Genomic DNA, 5477 nt, shown 5'->3' on the forward strand with positions numbered 1-5477 from the left:
TATGGTTGAATAACTCAGCAGATAGTCACGCTCCTATCTCCAGTGTCTCCCACCCAAGTTGGCTGAAAAGGCTCATGCTACTGAACAAAAAAGGGAAGACTGCACCTTATCTCCCATCCCAGCTGTTCTAGGCTGCATGGAAACTAGCTCTGCTTTGCCACTAGGTGGGAGAAGCCACCCCTGTTGACATTAAAAGACAAGGCCAAAGGCAACCTCCTTACGCCAAGGTATCAGGTTCTGGACTTAATCAGCTTTCCCTTCTTCCCCATATTATTCATTTCTTTCATTTAAATTACAAAAAGAAACAGGATGTACAAAGCCACAAACAACATCATCTCCTTCTCCTGGGGACTATATCACCATTCCTTTTGTATAATCTACTGAAGTTTTAATATATTTCTTTCCTCTACTGCGGCTTTCTTCTTTCCTCGGCCTTTCTAACTCCTACCCTACTCTCTTTCTGGTCAGCGTGAGCACGTGTGCACGTGTCTTTTAAAGCACAACTCTGGCTGCATTCCCAGCAAAGGAGGAAGTAGCCTTTGTTGCCCAACTAATTCAATAAGCTTCAATTATTCATAGACTATTTATTAGGTGGAAAGAAGGCAATGGTTCCAACATTTGTTATTAGTCTGCAGTCTATCAGAGGAATAAATTAGCTTCCTGTCACCACACAAGTCACTATTTCCTCAAATGTAGGAATGGCTAATGACCAAGGTTTGGAAACTGTTTTACAAAAAGGTCATGACACACTTCACTTATGTCACATGATACAAACAGAAAATAGGTTTTATGGGAGGGGGGAGGATGACAAGCTGAGAAGTGGCAGAGTGCGTACTGCCCCGAGTTCTCATTATCCCCCAAAACTTCATATGCCAATGCCGAGATCCATGGTCAGCTGTTTTATATTCCTTTATGAAAGGTTCAGTCAACTGCAGCCACAAGAGGAAACATAGGAGAGTCTCAGGAAAATAAAATTGATTATACTCACAGGCCCTAGGGACAGGAGTCATGCCATGCCCCCCAGGACCACTTGGAAAAACACCAGTGCAGTCAGGAGACGGACGACAGGAACAAGGAGAGCACTGAGCCAGGTCCTTTACTGGGGTTTCCTTAAGAAAGGCAAGGCAGGGCAGGGTAGGGAGTTTAAGATTTGCTAGTTCGAATAATTTCTGTAGGCTTTGGGCTACAGGGGTGGTACCTGCTCTTGGGATGATGAAGACAGAGAAATACTGTCCCCTGGGGTGTTAGGGCCAGATAGAGGAGGTATGGCTCTGGCTATCAGAGGCATATCACCTACTATCTCTAAGAATTGGCTAGCACCACATCCTCCCCGCTGTCCCCCACCCCCCACCCCCAGCCCCGAGAAGCAGTCTCTCCCCATGCAGAAAGGTTTTTTAAGATTTTTTTTAAAAAATTTTTTATGTCAAAACATCATACTACACAGAAAATTGTAAAACATATACAATACATCAGGTTCCAGTAAGCAGAGCCCAGCATCACCAAGTGTTAAATGTTTGCAGGAACAGAGGGCAGGGAATAGTTATGTGAATATAACACTGGATGCTCTCTTGTCAAGGAAGTAGCCTTGTTAGAAAGGGAAGCATTGGAGCTTGGAGGCCAGAATCAGCCTAATCTTCAATCCCCCTGAGCCAGCTCTCTGCTAAACTACTAAAAAGTGAAAATAAAAATGAGCCTCTAGGGCCATGGTACTTTTCTCTCTTTAGAGGATAAATGGGTTTATTTCCCAGGAAACAGGGCCTGAAGCTATCAGGTCCACTAGAGAAGCAACCAAATGAGGGTTGCTTCATTAATCAGCTCTTCAGTCTCAGGAGAGCACAGTAGTTTATTGTTTGGGATTCATGGTGTATGGAATTTGACATGACTGTTTTAAAATATAAGTTTATCAAGCTCATAGATACCATTAAAGGTCCCAGCTATCCATTTTACCCCTATGGTAAAGACTGCAAGTGGTCCCCTACTAACCATTCTCGCCTGCTTTCTTTTAATAGAAATCTGGTGTGTGCCTGGAACTTGACTGCCCAAGATCAAGACCACATTGCTATGCCACTCTAAAGTTATGGTATGTGCATGTAAGTTCTGGCCAGTGAGATACAAGCAAAAGTGTTTTTTTCAGCTTCTGGAAAGTGTTCATATAAGAATGGGGCATGTGTTTCTTCATCTTCTCTTTGCTCCTGGCTAGAATCTAGATGTGATGGCCGGAGCTCAAGAAGCTATCTTGGACCTTGAGCTAGAAGCTAAATGATGAGAATGGTGGTTCCTGACAAGATCATGAACTAGATACCTACTGCTGGACTTCTTACATTTCTATTTTGTTCGTGCCACTTTATTTGGGGGTTTCTTTCACTCTCAGCTGAACCAATTCCTAACTAATACATGTTCCTTTTATACCATAACATGGTTCAGGCAACATGAGCTGAGTGACCCCTGTGTTCTCAAAATGGCAGAGTATCTTGACTATAGGAAAAAAAAAAATAGCATCACCCAGGAGGATTTAGTATCATTCTGGGCATGGCTGTGTATCCAAGCAGGTAGTGAATGGAGGGGGTGGGGAGAGTAAGGAACGGAGCATCAAAGTTCTACTCCTTTCTTCTATGGGAGGCTATGCTTAACTTCTGTTGCCATAGACACCTCCAGAAAGAACTTTATTCACCCTCTTGAAACTCTTACCAATATTTCTTTCTGCTTGTAGCTGGGAAATGTAACCTATATTTCTTTTATTGCAATTCAGACAAGTTCCTCTTCATCTTTAGTGAAAAAGGAAGTACAGGTACTACCTGCTACAAACAATCTTTCAATATAAAATTCTCTATTCATCTATTAGACAAACTCTTATTTGAGGGTATACTATGTGCCAGTCACTATGGTAGGCTTGGGACAGAATAAAATCTTCATGAAAGCTGTTTTTGATTAGTGTATTTGTCTCTAAAAGCCAGACTCCTGACTCTAGGCAATAGGCCAATTATTTCAAAGCCAAGTTTGGGCCTTGACCTTGAAAACATTATTCAAGTAATAGACCCCTTGAAAATCAGAAAAAAAAAAAAAAAGCCTTTTTTTTTTTGGATACATAATTACCTCCCTTAGGCTTCCCTTCAAACTCTTAAATGAATTTTCATGACACTCATATAACTTATTCTTCTTCAATGATACAGGATAAGTTTCACAAATGAATTTAATTCTCTTCTCTTCTCTCTCTCTCTCTCTCTCTCTCTCTCTCTCTCTCACACACACACACACACACACACACACACACACAACACAACACATACCATAAGGGTACATGATGAAGAACCAGGTGCATTTCCTGGCACGTTGTAAGTCTGCAATAAATTTTCTCCAAATCTGACTTCTTCAGTTTTATACTTTATATTCTGAATTCTCTCTTGTACCATACCATCTAATAAATATTTTTACTAATAGAAATCATGACTTTTTTTACTTCTATATTTCTAATATTACTATACATTACCAATTATACACACTGGTCTTCAGGAGATTCATCCAGAAGGCACCATAATTCAAAATACGAAGTGATCATATAATGTATCTATGTCATTGAAATGTGTTTCTGTGGTTACAGTTGAATGTGGAAGTGCCTCTTCTGAAACTGTTATAAGAAATCACTTTGACTAAGTCAGACCACGAAGCCATGAAGATCTGCACCAGAAGCTAATGGCTGGCTTCCCTACTGCTGTGGTTTGGGTTGAAAGGGAGAAATCAGATGGACACCCTGTTAATAAGGTGTGAAACTGGGATGCTTGTGCTAACCAGGAGGCAACCTCCTTCCCAGACACAGCAAATGGAACTGCCTTTTTCTTAGTTTGCCTCACTAATAACTCTCTGGCAGCTAACAAAATATTTTAATCTAAAAGGGCCTTTCTAGAGCCAGGAGAGAAGTTGTTATAGAACAATCATGTGATGATAGGAAATAACATTAACTAAGGGGCATCCTGCATTCGGAGACAGGGAGTCCAAGGTCAGCTTCCCTCCACCCCCATCTCTCCAGGCCAAGTCCACCTCTTCCTCTTTTGGAGTGGCTGGGCTGGGATAGACCAACTTTTATAACCTTAAACTTGACCCACTCACCCTACTTTACAGTCTGGGGCAGATGGGCACATAAGCCAGTAGTATAAGTCTCCATTTAAAGCCTGAAAGTGGAATTTCGGTGCATGCATCAACCAGGGTTAATTTCTAAAGGCCAGCTTTTGTATAAACAATTTAGACACGCTAAATGGTATGCTCACTTAGAAGAAATTTTCTTACTCTTTCTTTGTAACCATTATGAAGTTATATGCACAAAAAGAAATGCCTTTTTCCATTCATCTGGTTGATGTATTATTTTTTTCTTATCCATTTCTCTCAACATTCTGTTGGGCCTATACTGCTAAGAAAGCCTCTTACAAATTTGGGGTTTGTGGAGGGAGCAGGACACAGGGAAAGGAGGATGTAGGGAAGCTCTTGATAGATTTTAACAGGAAATATCTTTAACAAATGAAGTCTCTCTTCCCTTGCCTAATTCTGAAATGCCTCTGGCTTGAAAATTCCCCATATGCTCGTTATTTATGTATACCACGCAAATTCTAAACAAAGAGCTCCATTCTTGGTCCCCCACACACACACCCTCAAGCAGCGAGGAAGTTTTCCACCGTAGAGATATTAAAGGACTCAGAGCAGAACCAGACCAAGGGTCATTTAACAAAACGTTATTGGCAAAAGCCAAATCTAAGGTTAAATGAACAATGTGGGGCCGATTAACCTTGCAGCGATGACTTTGACTTTGTTTATTCCGGGAAGTCCAAACCTTCAAGTCAGTGCCCGTATCAGTCTTCTAAGGCTGCTGTAACAAAGTACCACAGCCTGAGTGGCTTCGACCATTGAAATTATTGTCTCAGTTCTGGAGGATACCTGTCTGAGATCAAGGTGTCAGCAGAGCTGATTCCTTTGAAAGGCTATGAGGGAGAATCTGTTCCATGCCTCTCACCTAGTTTCTGGTGGTTGGCTCGGATTCCTTGGTATTTGTTGGCCTGCAGAAGGATCATCTTGATCCCTGCCTTCATGTTCATAGGGCATTCTCCCGATGTGCATATGTCTATCTCCAAATTTCCCTTTTTTAAGGACATCAGTCATATTAAATTAGGGTCCCCCTTTGATGACCTAATTTCAACTAATTACATCTGCAAAGACCTTATTTCCAAATAAAATCACATTCACAGGTATTTGCAGTTAGGACTTCAACATATAAATTTTAGGGGGCACAATTCAACCCATAATAGTTGCCCAATATAAAGCATCCTGGCAACAAAGCTGGTAACTCTGCCCAACGAACAGCAAGCAAGAAGATTGCTTGCTAGCATTTAAAAAAAAAACAAAAAAAAACAAAAAACCTATGGCCATCCTGGGCTGTAGAGAGCAGGTTTCTGAGCTGCAAGTTGCCTCTGGGAAGAACTAACTTGTGAAAG

This window comes from Pteropus vampyrus, unplaced genomic scaffold (genome assembly GCF_000151845.1).
Source record: "Pteropus vampyrus isolate Shadow unplaced genomic scaffold, Pvam_2.0 Scaffold181, whole genome shotgun sequence".
Taxonomy (NCBI): Eukaryota; Metazoa; Chordata; class Mammalia; order Chiroptera; family Pteropodidae; genus Pteropus; species Pteropus vampyrus.